Here is a 6000-nt window from a genome sequence, read left to right on the forward strand (position 1 = left end):
GTTCTTTCAGGAGAGAGCCATGGTTTAACCAGATGTTTGTTAGGAAAGCAATTCACACACTCAAAGAGGGGTCAGACTAGATCATCCTAAAGAGGGGAACCAGCCCATTGGGTTTCTACATCATGGACTTTAAAGAAAAAAATTGATTATTAATAAATGTAATGGCATATTCATAAGGTAGGGTGTTCCTTTTTCCTTCTCAAACCACGGTCAACTGAAGGGTACCATTAGTGCACATGTGTGCAGACATGCGCGGATGCCTCGGCTTCTGATATAGTGGGAATGATCTAACTGCAGCTTTGAAGATGTTTGACTGCACAGAGGTATCTCTAACTGGTCGGAGACAGCTCTCAAGGATTACCTGCAATTTTCCTTGGTCACCACCTCTCTAACTCTTTGCCAACCTGGCATCAATTGTGTGACGTCAATTTTCTCTACCAAAAAGCTGGGGAGCTCATTTGGGTCAGGGACACTCTGCCAGTCAGGGTCCTAACGGGTGCCACACTTTAACTAGGATAGTTGGAGGATGTTTTAATAAAGGGAGTTTAGAAAGCTGTGGACAGAGGCTAGGAAGCCACAGGGGAGAAACAGTGCTGTAGAATACAAATGGGGGGTTGTTACCCCCCTGGTCCAGAGAAAGGGAAGCCTGGAGACAAGCTAGTACCCTTTCACAGAGGAAATGGACAGGCTATAGGAAGGGAAGTCCTGGCGCTACATCTCTTTGCTGTCCTACCAGAGTACTCCACGACTATTTCCAGAGGGTTGAGGATCCTGGAAAGCCTCAAGGACCCAAGGGCAGAGCATGGAAGGGTTGAGATTAGGCCTGGAGATGCATTCTTGGGATCTCCAGCACAAACACATTGCCCTTTCTTTTAGATCCACAGTACCTGGCTTATTAGGCCTCGGTAAGCAGCTCTTTGATGAAGAGAACACTCTGACATCTCCGTGGCATTTTCCTTCCCAGGATAGCAACCAGGCCTCTATCTGTTCCCTGTCCTCTCAGAAGAATGGTTGATATTGATTTGAGGCACCCCAAAAGAACTTGACCACAGGAATGATTTTAAAGCATAATTTAATGAAGAGCATTGACAGACCTCTAAAGCCCTGGTCAAAAGTCCTACATAAATCCATCTGTGTAATTGCCAGTACACGGCCAAATCTTCAATTTTATGAACCAATGCCAGCATCCCAGAGTTTACATCCTTCCTTGATCAATCTTCGGGATGGAATTTACTTCTCTAATAACATGCTTCTCAACATCAGGCAGGTCCCAGAATGACCATCAAACAGAGGCAACATGAACAGCTGGGAGTATCTGATGGTAATAAACACAGATGTGCCTGACAGGATGTTAAGTGCACAGCAGGTTGATGTAACTCACTTCCCTGAGTTCTGCAAGGCCGTGTGGTCCCTAAGATGTGACTACCTGGGTGTAATGTTTAAATGGCTCCCTATCGACTCTCTGGTGAAGGCGTCTCCATAACCACAAGACAGAGTGCTTGGCTCGGTGTTAATCATGGCATCAACTCGAGGCCTGTGATTTATAGGCGAGGCTCAGTTCCTGTAAGTCTGAGTTGTTAGCCTCTGAATGCACTTGCTTAAGCTAATTAAAAAAAAAAAAACAAGCCAAAGGAATTCATTTCTTATGCAAGATGAGATCTGATGTGCACACTGAGTATTGCACCTTCCCATGCTCCTTCCTGGTTCCATTCTGCTTTTTACTGCTTACTTTGCAGCTTGAGAATTCTCACTTAAAGCAAATGCTTCAATTTCTAGAAAGACAAAATGGGTTTGATTTTTTCCTTTCTCTCTCTTTTTAATTGCTGGGTATATAAAAACAGGGGCCACGTATTAAGCGCGTAAGTATTTTCCTGTTTCCTTTGTAACATCACCAACCAACATCATAAGAAGTCTGACAGCTGGGCAGTGGTGGCCCATGCCTTTAATCCCAGCACTTGGGAGGCAGAGGCAGGCGGATCTCTGTGAGTTCGAGGACAGCCTGGTCTACAAAGCGAGTTCCAGGAAAGGCTCAAAGCTACACAGAGAAACCCTGTCTTGAAAAAAAAAAAAGGAAGTCTGACAAACTAGTCTTATGGTAACAAAGGGGGCATCCTTCAAGGACTCTAATCTACACCTGTTGGAAGAAAATGGCGCTGCAGGATCTCCCAGATGTCGCAGGTGAATGTTGTGAACTCGAGGTTTTGAAATCTGCATTCAGCCATCTGTGTGGTGCTTGGGTGTGTGTATAGTGTAGGCTGATGCATTTTGAAGGCAGGTCTAGTAAGAACAAAACATGTGCTGTCTTTACAACACAAGCAGATAGACAATTGTACTAAAGAAATAAGAAAGTTAATCATTTGTGGACCAACGTGCTTCCTGTCGACATCTAGGCTTCCGAATTTTGGGGTGTGGCCACTCCCTATTACCTCCAAACTGTATTAACTATCTTGTAAATGAGTTCTTTAGACATAGGGCAAATGAATCAGTGAAAACCATCACTTCTCCACACTTCTTCTGGAAAATCTTGACTGACATCTGATGGGGGATGATTGTAGCTGGTTCACATAGTATTTGACAAAACCCTTGAGAAGCCTAAGTGCTGTTGATATTAGAAACTTCTAAAGTCATCTCTTGGTCTTGGACCTCTGGTTTGCTTTTTTTTTTTCCTTCCTTAGGTAATAGGTGTTAGGGACCCAACCAATTTCATTCTTATCTGTCTGTGAAACTGCTAATGAATTGCTGACGAGGCCTGCCTCTCTCCCAGGACCTCTTCAACAAGTTCTCTGGGTGTCCACTCCTCCTTTGGCTGGCTGAGTTGTTTTTCTGCACTGAAGGATCACTTGTTAAATGGACCCGGCTTTCTGCATGAATCAGGATCTCCTGATTGCAGCGGCAGGCCTACCTGGCTCTCATTCACTAATCGGCTGACTTATGGCAGACTTCCTGTTTCAGGGTCTTGTTTGAGGTAATTACTTGGCTCCTGCCACTCTCTCTAATTCCTCCTCAGAGCTCCTGCAGCGGCTTCTAACCTGCTCTCCACAAGCCCCAGGTGTCATCATTGCAGAGAAACCAGCTCCGGATGATCATTCTCCCTCTTAGAACAGCATGGTACCTTCTTGCTGTCTTAATCTGTACTTGGTTTGGACTTGTCCATGTTCTTGGAGATCCATAAGGAATGTAAGCCAGTGGTGCTAGCTCAGGCCTGTAATCACTGTACCTAGGAGCCTGAGGCAAGAGATTTCCATAAGTTTGAAGTCATAGACTACATAATGAGTTCCAAGACAACCTGGGCTGCACTGTGTGCCTTTTCTCAAAAAAAAAAAAAAAAAAAAAAAAAAAAAGTCAAATAAATAACAAATACCAACAATAGCAAACAAACAATTAAGAAATAATGCAGGTTACAGCTTATTAGGCACACTGTATTTCTTACTGATTGCTACCAGAACATACAAAATAATATCATGTTGTACAATGTGGATATGCAGGAAATAAGTAATGATCATGAAGAAAAGGCCTTCAGTCCCCCTCCCCCCAGCCCCTTTCCGCACTTTCTGTAGAATTCTTGACATCCCAGGCTATCTGCTTGCTGCACAGTGGATTGTGGGTCCAGTTGTTGCCCATTGCTAAAGAGAGACGCGAAAGTGTTGTTATCACTGTGAACACAAAAAGGGTCTGAGAATTCCAGGCCATCACAGTTTCTATCACGGCTGTCTACAGGCATCATCCGGGAAACATTGCTTTCAGACCTAGGAACTGGGGAGAAGTTGTCATCAATCCTGATTCGGGTGGGGAGATAAAACCCCCAAGGCCTGTAGAGGTTCAGTTGTGAGCCTTGCTTAAAACAAAACCAACCTGAGGCCAACAGCCAGAGACAGTATTGCTCACACTGCCTTCCACCACCCTGTAAGGCGAATCAGTCAGCATGACCATAAGTCATCAGCTTCAAATAAAAACACAACTAAACCGAGATGATCGCCATCTGAAAAACACATCCAGGAGACAGGCCTTCCTATTGTTTTATTGAAGGGAAACGCCATTGCTTTCTTGATTCCCTTTTAATGGAGGCAGTGATAAAAATAAAATAGAAATGAAAGGTGATAAATGGCCTGTAGGTACCATATTCAATGATAAAAACAAGACATAAAGAGAAATATTAATCAATGCTCTGAGCTTTGTTCAGGCACTAAACTGAGGAATGTAATACATCCTGCAGCTTAATTATTATTTTTATGGACATAGTGGCCCAATGTACCCCAGGCAATTGCATCCGTAAAGTCTCTTGCTAGAGTGGGTTCTGCACAGGCCTGCACTGTTTTTTTTTTTTTTCTCTGCCAGGCAAACAGCTTTCTGTTTATGTTAGATGCAAGCTAATATTTTGAGCTGTGTATCTTGGATCTTCTGTGTTTTTAATGCACAGTTGAAGACACCTGCATTCAAATCCAATTTGGACCTTAGTTCTATTCTGGAGATAGGCCTGTTCATACCCAAACAGAACTAACTCAATTGGACTTAGGCACGTGACGCTACACACAATCAGGCTGGCAATGAAATTAAACTGACTGCAACCAATGCTTTCATCAGGAGTGCCACAACTGAACAAAAAAATAAAAGATTTTTTCCCCTCCCAGCCAAGAGAACTGGATTATAAATAAAGACTTTTCAAAAATCTTGGCATTAAGTTTTAAAGGTAGTCTTTCTATAGAGAATTCACATTTGCTTAAGGCACATAAAAAATGTAGATCAAGCCTTTTCTCTTCTGGGGACTGGGGAGATAGCACTTGCTGGGCGAACTTATCTGAGTTGAGATTCCCCAGACCCCACAGAAAAAGCTGGTTGTGAGGGTATATGTCTGTAATGCCAGTGGGGCACGTGGGATGGAAAGGTTGGGAGGGGCTCACTGGCCTGTCTGCTGAAATAGCCATTGAGCTCCGGGTTCAGTGGGAGATCCTGTCTCAAAATAAAACCAAGAGGGGAGTGATAGAAAATGACACCTGATGTTGACCTCGGCCCCAACCTCCACGTTCCTTATAGATTTTTATCCTCTCCCAACACTTCCTTAGAAAAATAACTTCTTTTAGGGTAGCTGTAGCTTGTATTTGATGGCAATCATACCAAGCTGGGCACTGCTGTTGTGAGCTGTTGGCAGTAATTACATTCCATTCTCCTATCCTGCCAGCTCAGCTCTTTTAGTTCAGCATCCAAAGATTCTAAGGTAAGTCAATAGTCAAGGTCATCAAGAACTTGAGAAGAATTGAGAAAGACCCAAGGAACTCTGACTTAAGTCTTCTCTAAAACAATCTTTCTACACATACTGAAGAGACATAAAAACATTATTTCCTTGAAACGGAATTCTGCAGTCATTGTCAGATTTAAAATACTGACTCAGCTAGGGAAGCATGGTTGAAACAAAACGTTCTCTCCATTCTGCTCAGCTTCACCATTTCCTTCTTGAAGGGTATCCAAATTTGTTCTGCTATGCGGGCGATTGGAACTGTCATCCCTCTGGCAAATTCCCTCATCTGTTTCTCTACATTGTGTAGTTTCAGAGGATAGTTTTTAAACAGTAATATAAAGCAAACTACACATGACAGAGTTAATAAAAAAAGAAAGAAAAAGCAAAGGTAATCTTGCGTGTCAGAGCCCTATCTGTGCAATTTGCAGACATACAGATGTGAAGGGAAAATGTTCAGCAGTCTAGACGCTAACTGTGAAGGACTGTTAAACGTCAGCTGCTGTATCTATACCGTGCCAACCAGCCCAGTGTTTCTGAGAATGTGGTCGTTCGTACTGGGTAGACAAAACAGATGGATAATTTGACAGCATCGTTCACTTCTTCTTATCCAGATGTTCTACCATCCTGTTGACAAAGCCTTTAACAGTTGACACTTGATACCGACTTCACATCAGTCTAGTTAAATTTGGTATTTTTTTTCCCTAAAAGTCCTGAATTGGGAATCAGAAAGATGGTTTAGTCAGTAAAGTACTTGCTTTGCAAGCACA

The sequence above is a fragment of the Peromyscus maniculatus genome, chromosome 19 (assembly GCF_049852395.1).
Source record: "Peromyscus maniculatus bairdii isolate BWxNUB_F1_BW_parent chromosome 19, HU_Pman_BW_mat_3.1, whole genome shotgun sequence".
Lineage (NCBI taxonomy): Eukaryota > Metazoa > Chordata > Mammalia > Rodentia > Cricetidae > Peromyscus > Peromyscus maniculatus.